At 43.2% G+C, this 24227-nt stretch overlaps 1 long non-coding RNA gene and 1 pseudogene across 5 annotated transcripts; one reads left to right on the plus strand and one right to left on the minus strand.

Moving 5' to 3' along the window:
- The first annotated feature begins 992 nt into the window (after positions 1 to 992).
- LOC144248598 (uncharacterized) lies at positions 993 to 17235 on the plus strand. Of its 5 annotated transcripts, none has more exons than XR_014957389.1 (10): positions 1023 to 1337; positions 1421 to 1493; positions 1571 to 3792; positions 5084 to 5147; positions 5226 to 5267; positions 5361 to 5900; positions 7198 to 7298; positions 14406 to 14469; positions 14721 to 14798; positions 15287 to 17235. It is a non-coding gene; the product is annotated as an uncharacterized LOC144248598 (long non-coding RNA). The 5 variants fall into 5 exon arrangements; XR_014957441.1 differs by having other exon boundaries at positions 5361 to 5896; XR_014957233.1 differs by lacking the exons at positions 14406 to 14469; positions 14721 to 14798; positions 15287 to 17235 and having other exon boundaries at positions 1034 to 1083; positions 1171 to 1337; positions 7198 to 7849.
- Positions 17236 to 21142: 3907 nt separating this feature from the next.
- On the minus strand, positions 21143 to 24227 carry LOC144246378 (uncharacterized; annotated as a pseudogene).

A 24227-nucleotide genomic window follows, 5' to 3' on the forward strand; every position in this document is an offset into this window, starting at 1 on the left:
TCTTGCCAGAAGCATTACAGGACCCTGTGACAGAGCCTTCCAATTTTGCATTTCAAGGTCCCCTCCTGGTAACCCACAGGAATGGCCAAGGAGTTGCGGTGAGGCAGGGAAGAGGAGCGAGGGTACACTTAAGTTGCAGCAGTGCCATGTCACCTTGTCTGCCCTTAACCTAGGTGTGCCTTGAGATGACGGTGTCAGAATCCAAGTACGCCTGAGGTGTGTGGCCCGATACTTCTTGGGAGACGGTGAGTAGAAGAATTGTCAGGTTCTGCCCCATGTGCTGTTAAGGTAGTGCACTGACATTTGGTTTTCTTTCTCTTGGCAGAGCAAGAGATAACAACCTGGTGACAACTGGAACTTCCCAGACAGGCAGGAGGCCTCGTTCTGCACCTGATGGGGATTTGCATCCCCAGATATGTGCAAGATAAGTGGAGGGCTACCACCCACAGAGGGGATGGAAGAGAGGTGCCGGGTTGGGACTCCCCAGGAGGGGTTTTTGAGTCAGTTTTGGAGATGGGGATATCTAAGAAGTGTCTCCTAAGGCCACCTAAAGGGAAAGTGTCTGTTTTGATCAAAGTGCTGAGGTGTGCAGGGCAGAGCAGTTCTGGTGTGTGTCCCGCCACTTGTCTCTGGTGCACTCTGTGTTCTTTGGGTCTCTCGGTCCTTTCTTCTCCTCAAAAGCTCTCTCTCCCTGTCCTGTGTCACGGGTGTCTGCACGTATTTGTCCCACAACTGCTCTGCCCTGCTGCATAGCCTGTAATAGCACAAGTCCTGGGGACTTGAAATTTGTTATGCAGGGTGTAGTTGGGCTCTGGATTATATGGGGAGATTGACATAATATGTTTGGTGCTGTTAAGTTGTCCTGCAGCCTTTTGACACTAGTCCTAACTTCCTTTCAGGTGCTGACAACTCCAATCAGTGGCAGAGAGCCCCAGTCCTGGGTGAGGGTTTTCCCATGATCAGGTCAGTCATTGTTTGCATTTGCAGGGGCAGCTTAAAGGGTGACTGTGTTACAGCTGTGTTCTTTGCCTTTATTTTTAGGAGCTCCAGGCAGTTAGCAGCAGTCAAGGCCAAGTGTGCCAGGTGAGCAGTGGACAAAAGCAGTTGTTCTTGCTCAGGTTTCAGGTTTTGGTGCAATTGTAAGCATCCATTGTTGTTTGTGTGCTTTAGGGAATCCACTCAGCGTATGCCAAGCCCTTGTCACCAACAGCTGATGGCCTGGATTTTCTGTGCTTGTGAGCTCTTGGGAAGTATTGCAGGACTCTGTGATGAAGCCTTGAAATTTTGTATTTCAAGATTGCATCAGGGTTGCCTTTGGCAATGGCTGAGGAGTTGCGGTGAGTCGCTGAGGTAGGGAGGGGGAGCCAAGGTCCACTCGTGTTTCAGCAATGCTGAGTCACTTTGTCTCTTCTTAACCCAGGCAGACCCTGCGAAGACGGTGGCAGCCTCTGAGCCTGGCCAAAGTGCGTGGCCCGAGCATTCTTAGGAGAACGGTGAGTAGCAGGATTGCTGGGTTTTGTCCATTGTGCAGCTAAGATCGTGCAGTGATGTTTGGTGTTCTCGATTGTAGCTGAGCACGGGACCACAGCCCGGTGACCATAGGACATTCCCCGCAGTCGAGGCAGCCTCCATTGGCACGCGACATGGATTCTCATCCCCAGATGCCAGAGAGATAAGTGGAGGGCTAAGGCCCACAGATGGGGTGAAAGCGGGGTGATGGGAGGGCCTTTAGGATCAGCTTTGGGGGTGGGGATGTGCAAGAAGTGTCTCCTTAGGCCAGCTAAAGGGAAAGTGTCTGTTTTGATCACAGTGCTGAGGTGCTCAGGGCAGAGCAGTTCTGGTGTGTGTCCTGTCACTTGTCTCTGGTGCACTCTGTGTTCTTTGGGTCTCTCGGTCCTTTCTTCTCCTCAAAAGCTCTCTCTCCCTGTCCTGTGTCACGGGTGTCTGCACGTATTTGTCCCACAGCTGCTCTGCCCTGCTGCATAGCCTGTAATAGCACAAGTCCTGGGGACTTGAAATTTGTAATGCAGGGTGTAGTTGGGCTCTAGATTGTATCAGGAGATTGACGTAACATGTTTGGTGATGCTTAGTTGTCCTCCTTCTGCCAGGCCCTGAAGGACTCCCCCTTCCCCCCCAGATCTTCATTGGGAAATCCCCCTGACCCCTGCGACCCCCCAAAACGATCCCCCAGGGATCCACCTTGAACTCTCTGGGACCCCCTGAATAGTCCCCAGGGATCCCTGAGAATCCCCAGTGGCCCCCAGGACACCCTGGGCCGCCTCCCCAGACCCGCTGGGGCCCCTCCCGGTGTGACAATTGAGAGACCCCCTCAAGCACTCCATGCCCCCCTTCCGGAATCCATCTGGGACCTCCAACCCCCAGAGTGGCACCCCTGGGACCCCCACATCCCTTCCCGCCCTCCCCGAGAACCCTCAGAGCCTTCCCATAGTGGCAATAAAGGCTCAAAGCAGTTACAGAACCACTTCTACTGTGTCCAGTACCTGCACTGGGAACACTGGGAGGGACACTGGGAAAATCAGGAGGGAAGCGGGAACATTGGGTAGCACACTGGGAGGGAACTGGGGCAGCTGGGAGGACTCGGGGACTCCTGGAAGCGATCTGCCATGGAAAAGGAGACAAAGGGAGCTGATGTCATCCCAGAGCCACAGGATATTCCATACTGAGACCCCGGGGCCACCCAGGACCACGGCAAGGGCAGCCAGGCCAAGAGCCAGGGGCAGCTTTGGTGTGGGAGGCATCTGGCATCCCATTCGGAATTTCAGGAGGCCCAGTGGTGGGCACAGGGCCATGAGCACAAACACCTGGGAAAGAAAACTCGCCAGTCCAGGTTCCTGATGTCAGTTTGTAGGGCTCCCTTGGGACTCTCAGGGCAGCACAAGTTTGAGGCGGGGACAGCTTTGGTCTGGGATACGTTCTTTGATATTTGGATTTTGTGAAGTCAGGGGCCAGCTGAGGGCCAGGGGCACCTGGGCACATACTCTGGCCCTTTTCCATGGGAAAGAAAACTCACCAGTCCTGGTTCCTGATGTCAATTTGCAAGTTGTACTTGGGATCTTCAAGGCAACTCCTCATCGACATGAGGGCAGCTTGGGTCCACAACACCTCCTTCTTCATTCAGATTTTCAGGGGGTGGCCCTTCTTTCGGGGCCCCTGGCTCTTGGACTCTGTTGCTGGCCCTATTCTCTGTGAAACACCGCTCACCCTCTACACTTCCTGATGTTGGTTTCGAGGAGGTGCTTGTCTCTTCCAGGGCAGGCAGAACTCTTGCTGGCAGCAGTTTTGCTCCAGGATTAATCCTGTGCCATTCAGAACGAAAAGATGTTGAAAGTCACTTGGGGCCACAGACCTCGTGACCTGACCTCTGCCCTTTTTCCCTGTAAAACCAACCTCACCCTCCCTGTGTGTTGATGTCTGTTCACTCAAGGCGTGCTGCTCTCCAAGGGCTGCGGGAGTTTCTGGTGTCGGCAGGTGTGGTCTGTGAGAAATCATTCGCTGTTTGCAATTTTGGAAGCGCAATTCCTGTTTGGCCAGGGGAAAGACTGTTAATTATCTTGGCAATGAAAATCTGGCACCCCATTGTTTAAGGGTCTGGCAAGGGGCTGTGTAGGGGAGGGAACACCCCACAGGACCTTTCTTCACCTCATCCCTCACTCCTAGGTGTAGCAGCTCCCTGCGTGAGCAGCTGCTTTCAGTGCAGCTACCTGGGCACACCTGCCAGGAGCTATGGTCGGAACATCCAGCAGGGACCAGGGAGCAGCCGGACCCACCCAGGCACGGAGCATCCCTTGGAGAAAATGCCAAGGGAAGAGCCCTCTTGCCAAGGGGCAGCACCTGAGCAGGCCGGGCAGCATGTGGGGTTCCACGGGAGAGCTTTCAACTTTCCCCTTTTATTATGTCAGTCCTCCCCTAGAACCCCCAGACCTTCCACAGCACTCCCAGAAAAAAGAGGGGTTATGGAGAGAAAAGGGGTTTCAAGTATGGGAAAAAGCTTCCTTTTCCGTCATTTCTTGCGTTCAAATAATGAGGAAACGCACTTCCCCTGCAATTTTAATGGTCTCATTTGAAAGAGTCCCTGCCTTTTCTATGCTGTTAGGGGTGCTAATTGACAGGGAATCCCCATATTCCATTTTTTTCCAGTTTAAATAGAGGGGGAAAACCTTGACAGTGTCGTTTATGGGTTTGAATTAAGAGTAACCATTTTTGTTGTCCTAAGGCTTAAATTGAGGGGGAAGCCCAGCTATCTCTCTTTCTTAAGGGTTTGGATTGAGGGGAAAATCCCTCTGTCTTCATCACTGGAGAGATTTAAAGTGAGGAAAGCCTCTCTTTTCCCAGTATTCAAGGGATTAAATGAAAGGGCAGAAGCCATTTATTTGCCACGGTATCCATTTCAGTGGAGGTAAATTCCCCATTTCCTCATTTTAAGGGATTCACTTGAAGGAGGCTCTTTTAAAATGATTTTTCAGCATTTAAAACTACCTTTCAGGGCACTTCTTTCTGTGCCCTAGGACTAAGTACCTCAGAGAAAGGCAAGCCTAGCACATACTTAACCTTTATGCTGCCCAGGAGCCTATTATTTTTCTTATTTATAATGTAGTTAGTCCTAATTAGTAACCCCAAGAAGAAGACTTAGACTGTTCATATAATTAGTATTTTTCTCCACCCTTAGTCTCATGTTGAGCACTACTTAGTAGTCACTGAGGAATAATTATGTAAGTTAACAGCAAATTACCCAACTTATCTAGATATGCTGCCTAAAAACAAAGTTTTATTTCTTACCAGTTTTTTTGCCCTTTTGCTCCAAGTAGTTGTAGAAAAAAGAGCTGTCATTTCCCTGAAGAGTTTCCTTCTATATCCAGCCCTTTATTCCCCTTGAATTCAAGCCAGAGGAGCCGAACAGCTGCAGCTGCTCTGAGGGCTTTTCTACTCGGTGGGGTTTGCCCCTTCCCTTTTCCTGGGTGCCCCGGGAATGAGCGGCGGGCCCAATCAGGGTATATTAACCCCAGCCTTTGCTAAGGGGCTTCATTCCCTCAGCCATTTCACACTAGTCCTAACTTCCTTTCAGATGCAGACAGTTCAAATCTGTGGCAGAGAGCCCCAGTCCTGGGTGAGGGTGCTGCCATGATCAGGTCAGTCATTGTTTGCATTTGCAGGGGAAGCCTAAAGGGTGACCGTGTTAGAGCAGTGTTCTTTGCCTTTATTTTTAGGAGGTCCAGGCAGATAGCAGCAGTCAAGGCCCTGTGTGCCAGGTGAGCAGTGGACAGAAGGAGTTGTTCTTGCTCAGGTTTCAGGTTTTGGTGCAATTGTAAGCATCCACTCTTGGTTACTTTGTTTTATTTTAGGCAGTCATCTTGCAAGATGTCCCTGGTCCGGATGTCTGGATGTCCAAGGCCAGGTGGGTGCAAGCGTAAGGTCTGGGTGGGTGTGCTTTTCAGGGCAGGGGGATGTTGTTTTCACAGTATCTCAGTGTGGGTTGTTTTGCTTTGTTTTTTTGCAGGTGCTGTCGCTGCCCTAGCTGTGTGAAGGAACAGAGGCGAGCGGGTGAGTTGGCATTTTGGCACAGTGACTCACAGGTGACCCTTATGCAGCAGCATGCTAAGTGTGTACCTTTTTGTTTTTCAGGTATCCTCCAGGCAGCTTGTGGAGTCAAATTAAGACTTCAGGTGAGCCGGGGCAGCGGTGTGTCGGAGTTTCGGGGATTCCTCTTTTCGTGGGCACTAGTTGCATTTTCTGTTTTGTCTTAGGTACCCTGAGGAGGAGCGTAGCTGAAGTTTGGAAACGGCAGCACCGAAGCTGATGCAGAGAACGTCTCGCCGTCCACATCCAACTGACATTGGATTCCATCCGGTTGTCTTGCAAAAGCCAAGTGCTGGGGCCAGTAGGTGGGAGATGGGGGGAAAACCTTTACTATCACAGGAGGCTATTTGATGTTAGCTTGGAGAATAGGCCCATAGTGGAACGGGCCCCTCAGGAGCAAAGGGAGAGGGTTTCTCCTCAGCCCCCCCAGAGTCTTCGCCGGGCAGGGCAGTTCCGATCCCTCTCTGGTTCTCGTGACGTTCGCATCGGCGGCCTTCTTTGACTCTTGACGTTGTCGTGGATCTTTTCACCATAGGAGCCCGCCTTCATGTCTGGAGCTATAGCTACAGTCACCCTGTAGTCATTTCTTCCTTCTCTAGGCCTACTGAGCTTCTTAGGCTTCCTCTTAAGTGCTTTGGCACTAACATCTTGAAAGGAGTTGCATGTCATCATCAAGTGCTACTGCCCTAGGGCTTTCTTTTCTTTGGCATCATCAGCCCATGGCTCATCTTGGGCTAGGAATCTTGGGTCCATAAGGTGAAATTGCCAGGCAGTTTCCACTTGTGTCCGTGTCACGTTGTCTGTGTCCGTGTCACGTTGTCTGTGTCATAGGCCTTTGTTACATCTCCATGCTTTAGCAACATAATTTTGTGCCGTATTGGCCATATTTTGCTCACGTACCTTCGCGGATATCAATTATTCTGGCATTTTTACATATTTACTTTTTGGGTCCGGACGATGTACACGAGATGTTCTCATCCGTCTTCATTCTCAGTTTTGGTAGCCCTTCTCATGGACTTCCGGACGGAGCTTATTAGCCCCTCATCACCTGACCACAGTAGTTCCGTAGCATCTGCCTTCTCAAAGGATATAGGGCTCAAAAATTAGTCTTCTGGAGAATTATATCAAGTCCTCACTTATCTTGTATCTCTGTCAGCTTACGTTGTATGCACTTATGATGCACCTACCTGTGTCGGCTTCTATTGTATGTGCGTATGTTGCGCCTACCTATGTTAGCTTATATTGTTTGTGCTTACACTGTATGTACCTACGTTGGCTTATGTTGTTTGTGCTTATACTGTACGTACCTACGTTGGCTTATGTTGTTTGCGCTTATACTGTATGTACCTACGTTGCCTTATGTTGTTTGTGCTTATACTGTATGTACCTACGTTGGCTTATGTTGTATGCACCTCTGTTGTGGCAATTATGATCGGAGCTGCCTTGCCCGGGCAAGTAGTCACGCTCAGGTAGAGCAGTTATAAAGCTTTGCCGTTCATCTGTTCTCTACGGGGTTTGGGGTACAACACTGATGGGCCCAGAGTTGGTATAGCTCCTAGCTCTCAGATAGTCAGTCACTGACCGCCTCCCCTTGTCTCGTAGGTCCCCGGGTCCCTACAGAATTTCCTGGAATCTACCATTTGACATGGAGGTCCTGCGGTCAGAAGAAGCGTTTAAGCATATTCTTCAGTGCAGCGTTTCACGTAAGGGTGGCAGCCAGCGTGTCAGCAGAAGAATGTGTGAGAGTGTGACTGTCTGTGTCTGTCTGTGAGAGTTTGTGTGTGCTTGTGTCTGCAGCTGTGTGTGTGTGTGGAGCAGATACAACCTTGTGTGTATGGCCTTTGCCTTTCAGGGGGGGTTTTCATCAGGCAGGAGGATTTTTTGGGAGTCTCCGGAGCGAGTTGCCGTGAATGTGAGTTTGTGCGTAACGCGAAGGGGGCGTGCACGTCGGCGGAGCGTTTTGCGCCGTTTTTGTTCCGGGTGCGTCATAACAATAAAAGCGTTGTGGACTTTTCTGAAATGGAGACACGGTTATATTGTGTCAATATGTATTTGGCTTGTAGTACATTATATTGTTCTGTCTTTGCAGTTCCTGTCTTTTGATGTATTTTGCTGTATGTAAATTGGACTTGTACTTTTGTGCCTAGGTATGATGTATTCTTTGTTGTATTTGTCTCTGTACTTGCATTTGTATGCATTGTTTCCCTGTGTATTGCTGAAGTTTAAGGGAATAAAGATTAATCAGCCCTAATAATGATGCCTCTTACCCTCTGCCCTGCCCACCATTCATCTCCTGTCTTTCTTTGGTGTGGTTGAGTCCTATCATTTTCACCCTTTTTCTCCCTTTGCCTCTTACTTTCCTCTTTAGTCTGTTCCTCACTTTATCCTTCCATGTGTAACTCTTTGTCTCTGGCTGTGTTTTCCTTTGTTTCCATTTCTAACACATCTCTATGTTTCTCTAACCCTATTTCCTTCTCACCCTATTTTCTTCCATTCCTCTACATGTATTTCCCCATGTCTCTTTGTCTGTCTCTTTCAATCTAGGTTTCACTATGTTTTCTTCTTTTTTTTTTCTTTGTCAGCCTTTGTCTTTCTAACACTTGCTATCATTGTCTTTGTCTCTGACCCTTTTTCCTTTTCTGTCCAACTTTAACTTTTTTGTCTAACTCTCTATTTCTTTCTCTCTTGAACCCTACCTTGTGTTCAGTCTCTCCATTTGTTTTCCTGTAGGTTTTCAGCTCTATTTCTTCTTTTTCTTGTCTCTCTATTTGCTTTTCTCTTTCATTTCAAGTGCTTCCTTTTCTGTTTGTCTTTCACTCTTTTTCTCTTTACCCCACCTTTCTTTCCTCTTTCTCTGCCTTTCTCTTTCTAATCTGACTTTTTTGGTTTTTCTTTTTATCTCTGACTCTTATTTTTCTTGCTCTGTTTTCTTCTTACTCTCTCCTCTTCATTTTTTTTTTCTCACTCTCTCCTCTTTCTTCTCACTCTCTCCTCTTTCTTCTCACTCTCTCCTCTTTCTTCTCACTCTCTCCTCTTTCTTCTCCTTCTTCCTCCCTTCTCTTTTTCTTCCTCTTACTCTCTCCTCCTCTCTCCTCTTCTTCTTCCTCTTAGGCTAAATACTTGTATCAGACATTTTAAACAGGTCTTTTATACAGAAGTGAATACATTAAAAGAGAAAGGAAAAGAAAATAACTGGTAATATATTTCAAAAGTCAAACCAGTATTTAATTTCTGCATCAAGTATTGCAATCAAAGACACCTAAAAGATTCACCTTTCCATAAAATCAAGGTTTTAGTTTTTGAGATGGTGGTTTACTTATTTAGGTGGTTGTTTTTTGTCCTTCCAACAGCTTGTATTTTTAACTGTTCAGTCCATCAGCAGACAGACACCCTGTCCATCTTAACATAGGCTAAGATGGCCATAAAAATAGTGCAGGTGATGACATTGGTTAGCAACCTTTTCTTCTTCATCATCATCATCTCACATTAACAAAGAGAGACGAAAGGCACAAGGAATTCAAATTATTAGCTTTGAGAACTGAAATAAAAATCTTCTTTCCACAATTAGCCTACATATAGTGGCATTAGAAATACCACTTTAAGTTCTGAAAGTACTGGAAGGAATTTATACCCAAAGGATCCTAATTCTTTGGTAAGTCAAAGCTGCCATTTGTACCTGTGAACAGTATCACTTGGAGAAAATGCAACACTTAGGAAGAGTTTTAATTGTTTTTTTCATTACTTGACTCTGTCATTTTTTTCTGAAGTTTTTACAGCTTCTTGCATTCAAATGAAGGAAGATTAAGGCTGGATGGTTAAGGTTGTAATGCAGCATTTCAAAGTAATATTAGTGAAGATGTACTAGAAACTGCATTGCTTAGAAACCTATTATTTCAATAATCCTTTCTCAGAACTTCACAAAGGTCCTTTTATTGTGTCTCTGATAAATAAAATGTGATTTCTATTTAGAAAGAATTAAGGTAGTGAAGACTAACTAGAGAAGAACATGCAACCTTATAGATACTGAGGCAAAAAATAAAGCAAAATGGTTAGTTGCTGGTTCCAACTGGTATTTTTAAGTCTGTACGGCTAAGCATCTCTATCTTATATTTGTGATCTTTCTGCAATTTTGTATTTATGGGGTTTATGCCTGTTCAGAGTAATTAGTGTTGTTTACATTAGAACAAATACTGAAATACAAAAAATGAAAAGTTATTGGCAAATGGGATACAGAGTAGCAAATCTGGAAATTAGACGCTGCTGATATTTATCTGTAATGAAATTTGGCATAGGACCAGCAATAGCCAGAAGTAGGTAGAATATCCTGTGATACAGCATCTGAAATTCATCAAAACCCCCCTCCAAATTACCTTCAGTATTGTAAAAGTTTCCATTCTTTTTATTATTTGTACTTTATTAGAGGCATCTTGTCAGTACTACTTTTTCTTAGCCTTATCCGGAGATGCTTTCTTATGTCTGACTCCTGAAAGCCTCTGTGCAGAACCAGAGTTCTGCAGAGCTTTTTCCCCTGTATTCCTTCCCTTTTCTGTCTTCCCAAAAGCTTTTGGGATTTTGGCTTTTACACCATAATTTACTTAATTGCCTTTTCGTGTCAGATAATTCTTATGCATATAACATCTCATTTTTAACTACCTGCTTGGTATTGCTACAACATCAAAGAATTTATAAAATTATTCTTTGTTCTCTTATTAGATTTTTTGCTTTGTCCTTACAGAATCTTCTCTGATAAATAGAAGTGGTAGTGCTTTTTATTTACCGCCTTAATTTCCTGCAGTAAAAAAACACTCTATGTTCATTAATCATTCAACGACAAAGGATATTCTGTATTGGAGCCAAAATTGTATACATTTCTAAGCAACTACAGCATTTTGCTTTATTTTCTTAAATCTGTTTCAGAGCTTTGATCAAATTGCACTCTCCAATTGTTTTCCAAAGGGTGTAATAAGAGAAAAAAAATAACCATTTTTATAACGAAATTTCAAGCAAATAAAATCCTTAAAGGAAATTTGATTCTGTAAATGAGGACTAGGAAGAGGAAGGTCATAAGAAAGTTACATCATCGGAGTTTAATCATCCCCTTAGCACACTGATCTAAAACAGGAAAAGCGTATGAAAAACTGCAGAGGTGTCTTCTGAGAAGGTATATGCACATTTCACATACTTCTTGTTCTGTATCTTTCTTCTAAACAGTGATTAAAGCAGCTCCCAGTACAGATCTGTAACAAATTCATGAGCAAATCTGATAAAACGTGTCTTTGAGTAAACTGTGAACCTAACCTGACAACTAAGATAAATAGTTTGTCAGTTGATCTAACCACACCATTCTTTTCTCCTGTATCTGGTTTCTTTTCTTCAGAATTAACCCAGTACTTTCTCCCCCATTGTGCTTTACAAACAACCTCCCTATCTGCTTTTTGTGCCCTATGAAGCCAAGAGGAGCAGTGATGCACAGGAACACTGAAACTCCAATGTCTGGTCAACTAAATCTGGATGATGCTCTTTAGGAGCAGCAGAATGATTTTTCTAACTGCAAAAACTGTTATAATACCACTTATTTAAACTTGATTTCCTGTTCACTTGTGAATTGATTATTTGACCTTAAATTGTTATGTTTTTTTTGACCATAAAGCCAGTTCTGATTTGCTGAGTTGATGCAGTAGAAAATACTTATATTTACATTGTTCAGCTGTTCGCAGGTAAAGTTGCATGATTCAATAGCCACTGGACATGCTGAGTTCTGACTGGCGTGTTAAAATTTTTCTAATATGTGGGAACTCAAAATGTCTCTCAGACATTTTTAGAGGTTCCAGGCCTTGGTCAGAGGCATTCTAGACCCTGGCAGACAGCTGAAAAACAGCTGTGATTTTGAGTTTGAGCCATGGAATGAATTGCCAACTTTGGAGGTGGAACAAGCAATCACAAAAGGTTAGATAGTATAGTAAAAGTAGTTACAAAGTAGAGGGGAAATTTTTTTAGTATTGTACAGGGGGGTTTTCACTTTGTAGGTGGGGGTCAGAAGTTCTAAGATGGAGGAAAGTGGGCTGATCCTGTTCTTCCTCCTTCTTTTTCCTTACCTCCATGTTCTTGGTGATGTTGGCACTGACAGATCGGTTTAGAGTAGAAAAACACTTGGCAACTAGGTAGTAGGTATTGGGGAATAATTGTAAACATGTTATACGTAATATATCTTATAAAAGATAGCAGCAGCCCTGGGCGGAGAGGGAGACGAAGAAGGCAGCAGATCGAGAGGATGTCAGGGGGTGTGTGTGCCTCTGCCCAGGCCGCTGATCAAACAGCCGCAGTCCAAGAACATAATCTGTTAGATAACTAGCGATAAACTGCCTTGAGACCGAACAGCTAAAGCCTGCGGAGTTTTTCTTTGGAAGCACGGGTTGGAGGAGGAATTTCACCACCACATGAGACCCCAGAGCAAGGCCGGGGTTCTCACAGTAATAAAGATGCACCCTTTGTTTATCCACCTTTGTCATTTATACATCCAGCTGTGAAGCTCTCCAGCTTTGCAGTGCTGTTTACTAGGACAATTGAATACCATAACTTCCCAAATTTTGTGTACGTGACCAATCAATATGCAGATTTTATAGCCATAATTTCACACACAGATAATTTGTTAATCGGGCTGCACGCTAAGCTGAGGAAAGCAACACAGCAAATAGTTTTTGCTTTTTTGATAGTTTCTGCCATGTTGAGCTCCCATTCTGTCCATTGGTAATGATTGTACCTCTCATGGGAGGAAATCTGATGGACAAACATACAAAACAATCCACTATTTGGCATAGAGGGAACTAACAACAATAACAGAAGTTTAATATTTTGCTTTCTTTGTCACCTAAGGGTGTGGAAGGTATTCTAGTTCATTGAGTTTATATTCTGTCGCTGATCTTTAGCTGAGGGACACAAAGATATATGTGTTATGCGTGTTTGCATATTTATGTGTTTATATATGCATGTAGATATAGACATATAAAAACACATAAATACACACAGGTGGGGGTGTATGTATATGTATGTATTTATATATATATATATGCCTGAGGTCATATGTGTGTGGGATTCAGTTTGTGTTCTGTTAAACCCAGCCCTCTGTGTGTGTGTGTTTGCACCTCGTCCACAGGAGCTGGTTACAGTGCTGGCTATTGAACTGTTGTTGTTTTCAAGCTGTAATTTATTTGGTAATGATATACAATGTTTCACAGTGATAAGGAGTCAATAATGAATATGTTATGCTTTAACATCATAAAGACATCCTTAGGAAAAAGTCCCTGTCTTTCTCCAACAGTGATCCATATAGTGTGCTACTAAAAGGAGAAGATCTCTGAGTGAACAAATGTGAAATAATACAGACTTAATCTTTATTGCTCTTTTCCTATCAAGATAGCCTTTGTTGTCTGGCCTATGAAGACACTGCAAGACTACTCACTCATACAGCATTGTTTTATTGTTCACTTTTATTTTCTCTAAAGCAGACCGGGGTTGTTTTTTTCTTTTTCCTTTGCATATGTCTTAAGAAGTTGACCTTTAGCTTTACTAATGCAATTAATAGTTTTTGCTTCCTATCTCCTATAAATGATGTTGGTGAAATAGGTCACCTGATTTCATGTTCTAGTAGGTACAGTCAGAGAAAATTCTGGATATGTAAATTATCATATTTAATTAGCATTATTTCTATCCTCTTTATTACACATTTTGCAATACTATTGATTGTTGGACCTAGAGTATCTTTTGTCCTCAAGCCACACACCTAGAAGTCACCTAAATCTTCATTTTTTCTGAGGATAATTCAGCTTGGAATAATTTTTTTAAATCTAGATTAAGAGTAAATAATTTAAATGGAAGTTTTGACAGGACCACACGTATAAGGTTTTGAAGTATTTCAAGACTACGAAAAATTGCTACCCTGTCATCTGACTTTTTAGTCTTTATCTAAGACATAAACCACATGTTTGTTTGATGTTTGATTTTTTGTCCTAAAAGGAGTAGGTGCTTTATCAATAGACTTTATTTTAATCAATACTGCCTCGATTATTCCCTACATGAATCCAATTTTTATTTCTACTGTCTAGAGTGGGAAAATATGAGAAAGAGTTCCCCACATCAAATCCATCTGCATCATCTCAGAGGCTGCCTTCAGTAGCTTAAACATGACTAAACCCCTCCCACTGTTACACTGGAAAGAGTCTTGATGACTCAAAACTTTAAAAAAACCTTGTCGTTTTCACTCCATTTAAATGTGTCACTTTTAATAGCAAAACAAGTAGAGAAATTCCAATGTGAACTCATTTTAGAGCAATGACCAAGTATTATGAATATTTGACTGTATTTAATCTTTCAGCTCCTTTTCTTATTGCATCCTTAACCCTACTCCTGAAGGGACTTGGATTTAAATACAGTAGAATTTCCAGTGTTGAGCAAATCTCTGGTTTCATACCTGAAGATCTCCTTAGTTCAAAAATCCACTTTGTAATTAATTTTATTTATGCTGTGCAACTCTGCTTTCCCAGATATTAAAAAGCATATTGGCAAAGAATATGACATTATTTCTTGAATAAAATGACAGGAAGTAATGCAGCAAGATTTTCTGCCTTGAGAGTCACCTGACTTCTCCATTCAGTGACTTTATATTCCTATTCAGGGATTATTATACCTAAGAATCCAGAGTATAGCCAAGAGAATAGTAATAGAGAAGTTCTAACTGTAATGCTGATTTTCTACTGTTTGTTACTATTTCCTCACCCATAAAAGGCACTTGTAATTAATTTTCTGTTCCCTAGGACCACCTGTAGAAGTAAACTTCACTATTGGTGATGAGATTTAAACACGAAGAAAAAAAGCTGGGTAAGTATGAAGTTGTTAAACTCGCTGTCACGAGACTGTATTGTTGAAGACTGTTACAGGGATGATGGGAGTCTGGGATAAGTTTAGCTATGAAAACTTAGTTCCATTTCATCAAGGAGGCTTAAAAGAAGACCCAAATTGGGTTGTTTTTTTTTGCTGTTGTTGTTGGGTTTTTTTTGGTTTTTTTTTTTTTAAACTGAATATTTTTGGAAAAAATATGAAGTAGTTATCTCTGACATTTCTATTGACAGGTGGCCAAGACATGTCTGGGGAATCGTAATGATTCAACATCTCGTTTGGAAGCAGCAGAAACAGAGACAAGCTTTCAGGTATTCTCTTCCAGAGTAATTTTTGGGGTTTTACTAAAAGGTCTCATGAGATTCAGTTACTTAAAGTAGACTTACACATTCTTCACCAAGTTCTGTCTCAAAAGAGAAGACTACTTAATTCAGACTTTGACTGTGTCTGATTGTAATTGATCTGTTCAAAATTATTTCTGGCTGGTAACAATTTGCAAACTATTAAATATTTAGAAAGCTGGTAGTCAAATTACTTAATTTGACAGTGTCATGTGTATAGCCCTGGAAGCAGGAGTAAGGAGAGTTTTCCAAAATAATTAAATATTAAATACCTATGTGGTTGTTTATATATATATATATAATATGCAGTGATATGAAGCTGTATGTAGCATCAGACTTGTATGGTTTTGCACTTAGAGATCAGGACCCTTTTCTAGGGACAATTCCAATTTTAACAGACTTTTTTATTTCTGTTTATGTATATATGTATTCTATACACCATATTTTTACCTTTACAGAAGTTTCGCAGCCCTCCATGGACTAAACCTGAAGATGAAAAATCACCTGAAGAAAAAGAGAAAAAATACAAAGAATCAGTTAGTACACCAGAATAAAAACTCTAAATGCTACTAACCTACATTGAAAAATGCCAATCACTTCCATTTTCATGTTCTGCTAGCACAAAGGCATGAAATGTCCCAGGTTTCTAAAGCATGCATTTTTCACTATTTTATGAATGTCTGTAAATTAGTCTATAACAGACCAGTTAGTACCTTCCAGCAATAATCCAAAATTGATGTTTGAAGAAGTGCTTTGTAATGCAGTCCAGTTTTTGAACTCTTGTTCTACCTTATCAGTAATTGTATACTATAAATTACCCATTTCGTAAACAACAGTCATTCTCAAGTATATTTCTCACTGTTTTATTTCATGTAATTTTGTGGCAGATTAGTTCTAATATTAAGAGGCAGTCAATGTGGAGGGGGGAAGATATCTGTGTAACCATATTTGAAGTACAATCCTTAAGTGCAACTGCAAAAAGACAACTGTGTGTGTGGGGGGTCCATGTATGCTTACCTTTTAGTAATTCCATCTCAAATCTAATTACTTACACAATAAAATATGCTTATTTTCTTCTTTCTTTCCTCAGTGCTATCTTAACTAGTTCATTTTTGAACACTGAAAAGCTGACAGAATTGGATTTTAAGGGATGGAGATGGAGAGAATCATTACTTTAAGGATTCAAGCAAAAAAAATGTGCAGGTGGTACTGAGTTACAGTGTCATAGCTTGGATGGCAGCCGTGGGAAGTCGGTTTCATCCCTTGTGTTTGTGCTGATCTCGACGGGATGGAATACACTTCCAAGGGGAAAGCCCTGTTTGGTCCACTACAGTTGGCCTTTGATCCCTCCATCGGGGAGGACTGATTGGAATCAGCTCTGTCACTCATGGATTCTTTCAGTTTCTCCTTAGTCACACTATGACAAGAAAGCAGAAAAGAAAGGGAGAAGAGAGAATGTTTTTCTTTTTTGGGTGCATGTCATTATTGGTCTAATTTAAGAATTCATATGCCATATCTTTTTGAGATGCACATCTTTCAGGAATGGTTGGAATAGTAAACTGCCTGATGCAATGCTATCTATCCCTAGCAAGAATTGTCTTAAGCATTTGTAACTTGTAAACTTCCACCTTGGTCTTAATGCACACCTCAGCACATTTTCAACTAGATTTGAAGTAGTTATAATAATTTACTTTGTCTTGCTTTGTATCAGTTTAAAAGCAAATAGACAAATCTTTAACTTAGTGATGCTCTGTCTTCAGTTTTAGCATTTAAGACTTTACCTCTCCTTCAACAGTCTCCTTCAATACCTCCTTGTCCTTGCTGGTGTGAAAAATGCATATTTTATGATTGGCTTTTCGCAAAGGCTATAATGAATATTCTATGTGTAATGTTAGAACGTTATGCTGTGTTAATTCACTTAAGTAGTGTGTTAAATACAGTTTTAGGTTCTAACCTAATGTTAAAATAGAGACTATGTATGTGGGGAAGTTTTTTTTTAGGAATGAGATACTTACTTCAAAGAACACCTAAATCTTCCAAAGCAGAGGAATTTATGGCTTTTATCAGAAGAAGTTAATTTCTTCAGGCCTTACTCAGACTCAAAGATGCCAGGGGATTAAAGGAAACAATTAACATACAACAAACAGAGTTTCTTGTTTAAAATAGAATGCATTCGTAACCATAAAAGATATATAAATATGCAACAAGTATATTAGTTTAAGGGTGATTCCTTTATTCACAAGTCATGCTTTTCGTAACTTAATGTCCGAGAACATCCGGACGTCCGTAATTCTTTACTTTTTTATTGTCTTGTAATTGTCCTAACTCTAAACTTTAGTACTCTAGTGATATTATTATTTTTATAACCATTTTATTATTATTAAACTTTTAAACTTTTAAAAACCAAGTGATTAGCGTTTTTCACACTGGTATGAGTAATCTTTCACCCTGACATTTTGTATGTGCTCCTCTACTCAAAGATAGATAGTTGCAGTTTCTCTGCCTTTTTTAAAACTAAAAAACCTCATGAGCTGACCAAATGATGACAAAGTACAGCTTAAGACTATCCATGTTAAGAGCCAAAAGACACGAAATCGTGGCTATGAAATTAATCAGGTAAGAGATATGTGGCTCTTTGCATTTGATCCTAAATCTTGCTGAAGACAGTCTGCTTTCTTTCAAAATTTTCAGTGGGCAAGACACTTGTGGTTTTGTCATATCTACAGCTGGCATTAATTTCTAGTGATGCTAAAAGCAGCATTTCTTTGCATGTGACAGACCTTAACTGAGAAGGTCACTGGAACTCTGTTTCAGTCACCTGTCAAGAAAGGATCTGCACTGCGCAGTGGTTGAAGCCCTCCAGCAGGACGAAAGCCAACGAGCACAATGCTTCCTGTAGCTTTAGAAAGAAGCCTTTGTCAGCAGGATCCCCTTCATCAGGCAGCCTGGAGTAGATACTATCCACAGGGCTCCTTGGCTGCCTTGGTCACGGGTTCTTGCCTACAGGCTTTGGACTTGCTCGTGGCTGTTCTTCAAACACGGCTCCTCACGTGGAATCCACTTCTTGGTGCAGAGGGCAATCCCTCCATCTCCCCTTCCTCCCCTGTATCTTCTGACCAGGCTGGAGCTCTCAGTAGTGACACTGCAGTCATGGGATTCAGCCCACCACATCCCAGAGATGCAAAAGGCCGTAACTTTCCTGCAGCACAGCGGCTTCCAGCTCCTCCTGTTTCTTGCCCGTGCTGCAGGTGTTGATGGAAGGCGCCTCAGCCTGCCTGTCAGCCGTGTCACCTTCCCAGAGGAACACCCCTTTTCTTCCTTTCTCACAATTTTCTGGTGTTTTCCCGCCAGCTTTTATTCCCTTGGCTTTCCTGACAAAGCCAACCCTAGACTTGCCTTGGCCTCTTACCACTCCCTGGCACTTCACTGCCTTGCATGCCCATCTCCCGCCTTGGATAAATGAGGTTTTTGTTTTAAATTGGTAACTATTTTTATATTAAGAGTTAATAATGTAAGGGCTTTTTAATTATATGGATTATTTGTAATGTTTTTTATTGGTATATTAAGTAAGTAGGTAAAAAATGGATTTTTTTGAGAAGTGCTAGATAAATACAAAGTATTTAAACTTGAAACTTTAGTGAAAGTTACTTAAATGTTTGTTTTAGGTTGGTTAATTGGTAAAGTGATATAATTAAAAGTAAATAAAGTAAATAGAGTAGAAGTATAATATTTGATAGAATTTTATACTTTGAAAGTTATTAAATAAGATTTTTATAATATTGATTTTTATATTTATAAAGAAACCTAAAGTTTATATATTTTGGTGGGTGCAGTACAAGACGTCAGGTGTAAGTTGCAATTCTTGCATAATCTACATTTGTATTTACATAGTGTAATTTATCTGTGTATTTACATTGGTGTTTTGTGGAGTGGTGAGTGTGTTTTTTGTGTGATCTGGTTTTATGTTCCTTATTGAAATTTACTTGGGTTTTTGTACTTGTTGAGATATAAGTAAACTTTATGTTTTGATATAAGAAATAAGTATTGTTAAGTTTTGTTTTATAAAATTGTATAGACTTGCAAGATAATGGTATAAGTTGTTATAATTTTTCAGTTATAAGCATGAAGAAATATAAGAATAAAATAATGTATGTAGTAAAGAAGAAATTGATAATAATTAGGAATTACTTAGATAATATCTATAATTAGTAACATAGGTGAAATTATATCATTAGTAAGTATTAAAAGATGGTACATTATTTTAGAGTTTTTAACAATTGATAAATGTTAAATTAGTAGTAAGTTAAATAATTATGTGTGGATAATGATTTTTTAAGTTTAAAATAATAAGTTTATTTGTTATATTGATAAAGTTAAATTGTTAAGTTAAAATTATTTGAATTTTATTTTTGACGTAGAAAATATTTGGGTTTCCTGTTAATTATTTTATTTAGGTAGATATAGGGTTAGGTTATAGTTTAAATTTTAATTGGTGTATGTTACTTAATATATTTTTATATAATGTTTTTAAAAATAGTAGTTAAGAGTAAAAATGTTAGGATTAAAGATGAATCACATTATTTAATAATTGGATTTTTTAGAAGTGTTTTTAGAATATATTTGAATATAGTAAACTTTTTTTTAAAGATTTGAAAGTGGTTATGGACAGGATTGTGAGTTTGGATTTGGATATTGAGAGTGTGAAGGTGGAGGAAATGTATGAGAGAGCGATTACTTAGTGTGAAACTTAGAAAAAGAAATTAATGTTGTAGTTGAGTTTTATATTGAAGTGATTTTGTAATAATAACTGAGGAAAGTGATCAGATTAACAGTTTGGAGGAGGTTTTTAATGAAATATATTTTTTTTAGTCTTGAAAAATATTTAAAACTATGAGATAAATTTAGGTTAAATTATAGAGTTAGTGTAGAGATTAGTTAGAGAGTTAACTTGTTTTAAGAGCTGTAAAAGTAGAGAAAAAAAAAGTAGGAATTAGAAATTTTATGTAAGAGTAGAGATTGTAATGAAGAACAGGATTTTTGATGAAATTGATGATACAATACACTGTATTTTTTTTACTTCTGAATAGGTGTTTGGTAGTGTTTTCTTTTAGTTGTTTTAATTTGAGTTGTTTTATTTTTTTTAAGAATATTAACCATATACTGTATAGTTTAGAGAAGTGATTTTTAATAAAACTTAGGATAGGTTATATTAAATAACATTTAAATTTAGATTGAATGAATTTTGATAGTAAGGAATAATAAACTTAATTTTAATAGATAAAAAGAAACTTAATGTATTTATTTAAATGTATTGACATTTAATTTTGTTTGATTTTATTAACACTTAACATATTGAATGTTGTTATTTATAAATATTGAAGGTATTTTAAGTCTTTTGGTTTTGGAGACATTTTAGCTTGTTGAGTTAAGATTATTACTTATATCTTTACAGGGTGGTTTTATTTATTGGGAAATATGTTTCTCAGTAATAGATTTTTATTTATGTTACATTTTAAATGGTACTAATTTGTGTAGTGGGTTTTGTTAAATGTAGGATATTGATTAGATTGTTTTATATTTTTTGTGGGCTTGGACAAATATTTATCTATACAGTTAGGCTTTTCTATATTTGAAGTAAGTTTTGATGGGGTTTTTTTTTAAGAGTTATTGATTTAGAATTTTAAGAATATTTGGTGTTTGGAATAAATAAAATCGGGGGTTTTTTGGATACGGTCGAGCTGTATTTTTAGTGTTAGCAAGGACTAGTTTTGGTACGTTATTTTGATTTTTTTGTTTGCTTACGGGGAGGGTCTCCTGTTAGATGTGGAAGCCTGAGACTGGCACAAGGACTTTTTATCTAATGCTTGATGAGTCTGTTTTATGGGGAGGAGGTGTTATTTTAAGTTTTATAAAATACACTGAGAATTAGTTAAAATCATGGAAGAAACATTATGGTAATTAAAGGGTGCTACGTTTGAAGAGCTATAAATCTTTTTAAATACCTGCTTGATGTAAGGTGAGCTTAATCTCCTTTTTCTGCCCCAGAAAGCATCGGGCACGTCCACATCGATGGCACCACCTCTGCCTACTGCTCCTGCTCCACCTGACCAAAAGCAAGAGCAAAAGTTGGTTGGGCTTTAAGAACTTGCAATAACTTTGAAGCAAAATAAATCCCATTTTCCCCTGTGTTTTTTCCTTTCAGGTGCTGCACTCACCTCTGCGGACACGCACCGAGCTCTCGCTGCAGGAACCCGTCAGGCCTCGGTGGCTGTGAGTTCATGTTCTTCTCCCTGGGGAAGAGGAGAAGAATGTGATTAAATAAGTAAATAAATAAGTAAATAAATAAATAAATAAATAAATAAATAATTGCTGAGGAATTGCAGAAATGTTTTCTGGAGCCTTTCCCCTTCGGTGCCCCTGTGCTGTGTGGGACACGGGCAGAGGAGCCTCGGGCTGGAAAGGGGCAGGAGAAAGGCAAAGGGACCCCCCGGTGTCCCCAGGGCACCGTGGGGACAGAACGGACACTGCGCGGGCACGGGGAGGCGAGGAGTGACAGTCTGGGCCAAAATCCCAGCTCACCCCAGGGAAATTAGTGAGGGACATTTTGGAGGGGAAAGCTGAGGTCACGAGTTCACCCAGCCCGGCCACGTTGTGTTTGCACAAAGAGGCACCAGAGGTGAAGGTCAATCCTGAGCCAACCCTGCTCAACCTCTAAGTCCCAGAATAAATCCTACAAGCTGCCCACTGAGGGACTAAAAATACATAAAAGAGAACCAAGAGCATTCCGAGAGCAAACCAGAAGGTTCCTGGGAATCCCGTTGCAGTGTTGTCACAGCCTTTTTGACAGAGCTGTAAGATTTTTATTTCAATGCTGCGTTTCTCTCCTGGGATCATTCACTCCGTGGGCTGTGGGGATTTTTCGGGTTTGAACTCCCTCACGGTGGCCCTGACACTGCTCAGAAGCTGGAGGAAGAGCAGAGCCAGTGCTCCTGGCAGGGGCAGGGAGTTTTCCCCCAGAGCAGATCCAGCAGCTGCCCTCCAGCCCGGCCAGGAGGGATCTGCTTTGGCTCCTGCAGGGACAGAACGTGTTCAGGTGCTCCAGGTGACATTCCAGCAGCCTCATCTCCCATCCCTGTTCCTGCCCCTCCTGCTCTCAGCTCCTGCCCCACCAGCTGTGCCAAGGGAATTTGTCCCACCAGCAGCAGGGGAAGGACAAGAGCTCCCACCCTGGCACTTGGATTGTCCCGCTGGGGGATGCTGCCTGCTGGGATTTAGATCATTCCATACATTTGGCTGCTGAAATTTCCCAGCCCAGGGGCTTTAGCACAAAGATTGTTCTTTGTATGGTGCCTGGATTTGGGGTTCAGTATCAGCTTTGCTAGTTCAGATGAATTATACCCACAGCCCCAGATTCCCTGCTGAATTCCTGCTGGAATAACCTGACAGTGCCTCGTGGAGATTGGAAATTCCCATGCAGAGCTGCCACTTTAGCACCAGCTGTGTCAGGAACCAGCAGAGGTTCCAGGGAAGCTCAGTGGGATCAGGACAAGGACAGGTCTCTATTCCACAGAACTTGCTATTTAAAACCCTCATCCCCCAGCCCCAGGGATGTGTCTGGGGTCACTTGACAGAGTTCCCTGGAATTCAACTGATTTCACTCCCCGGAGCTCAGGCTCCAGTTGATGTTTTAAAGCAGGACAAGGCAGTGGCTGGATGAGCTCCCGGCCTGTGCTGAGGCAGAACATCTCTCCTGCAGAAGCTCAGCTCCTTTCAGAGCCTCGGCAGTGGCCTCTGCATGTCCTTTCCCCTCAGGAAAGGGATGCACATCCCTGCCTGCAGCACATCTCCAGTGGGACCCACCTGTGAGAGTTTTCCATCCCTTCTGCACCTCCAGCTGGCTCCCTGGAAATCTCCAAACATAATTGCACTCCAACCTCTGATTTCAAGGCATCTCCAAGGCTCTTGCTTGGCATTTAGTACCTGTGAAGGAAGATTGCCTTGGCTCAAATGCTGCTGGTGAATGATAGCCTCCGGCTGGAAAAGAGGGAGGAGATTTGGGGTGGCTGGAACATACCTGGCAGCTGTGTGGGAGGTCAGAAACAGGGATTGCTGTCAGAGCCCCTCTGCAAACGGCCGTGCCTCCATTCCCAGGTAATGCCAGCCGTTCCCTGGGGTCCCTGTGGGCTGTCGGTGGCGTCTGTCCGGGCTGAAGCATCCCTGCGTGCCTGTGGGGAGCAGCCCCTGGCCGAGGAGCCGCGGGCAGCCCTTCAGCCGTGTCCGTGCCAGCGCTGTCCCGTGCGCCGGTGCCCGTGCCGGGACGTGCGCTCGGCACGCTGCGAGCCACGGGCAGGGCACGGCAGCTCCCGCCCCGCAGAGCCAAGGACAGGAGGTGCTCTCTGCCCTTCGGAGCTCCGGCTCCTCCAGCCCCGCACCGGGCACAGCCGGAGCGGGAGCAGCGGCCCCGGCGGAGCGGCCGCTCCCGGCCGCGGCGCCGCAGCCCCGCTCGTCCGGCGGGGCTCCCCCGGGGATGCGGACACGGGGCGGGGGAGGCGGGCGCTGCTGCTCGCAGGGGAGCGCGGTGGCCACGGGGCTACCGGGGCGGGGGGGCTCGGCATCCCGCGGGGGCTGCGGGGCGGCTCCGTGTCCGCCCGCGGGGCCGGAGGCGGCGCTGCGGGAGCGGCGGTGCCGATGGGGTCCCGGCCCCGACGCAGCCCCGGCTCCCCGCGGCCACAGCGAGAACGGGACCCGAGCCCCGGCGGGACCCGAGCCCCGGGCCGGCCGCAGCTGGAGCGGCGGCGCCCGTCCCGGAGCGGCTCCTCCCGGCCGCGGCGCTGCCGGTCCCGATCCCAGCCCCGATCCCGCCTCGACCCCCCGGCCCCGGCACCCCCTCCCTGCCCGCCGAGGAAGGAGCGGCTCCGCCCGGCTCCCCCAGCAGACACCGGCGGGACCAGAACCCGAATCCCGATCCCGATCTCAGCTGAGCGCCTCGGACGCCGCGCAGGCCGGGAGCTGCCCCGATCCGATCCCCGCACGGAGCTCCGAGCGCCGGTCCCGCCGCAGTCCGTCCGAGCATCCACACAGAACACGGGGCGGGCGCGGAGCCGCCGCCATTTACGGGCGGGGGGCGGGGCCGGGGGCGGGGCCAGCACAGGTGCGCGCACAGGTGCGCGGGGCCCCAGCGCGCCTGCGCGGGGCGGGGCCGCGGGTATTTAAACCGCGGGGCGAGCCCGGCGGAGCCATTTGGTGCTGGGCGCTCGGAGCGGGAGGTTGCGGCCGGTCGGGCTCTATATCTCTTTTTCTTTTGCTTTTGTTGCGCGTTTCTTTTCTTTTGTATTTTTTTTTCTCTATGCCTCTCTTATCGACCCTCCCTTCCTCCCCTCCCCCACCCCCTACACCCTC

Source organism: Lonchura striata, chromosome 1 (assembly GCF_050655825.1).
Source record: "Lonchura striata isolate lonStrDom1 chromosome 1, ASM5065582v1, whole genome shotgun sequence".
NCBI lineage: Eukaryota > Metazoa > Chordata > Aves > Passeriformes > Estrildidae > Lonchura > Lonchura striata.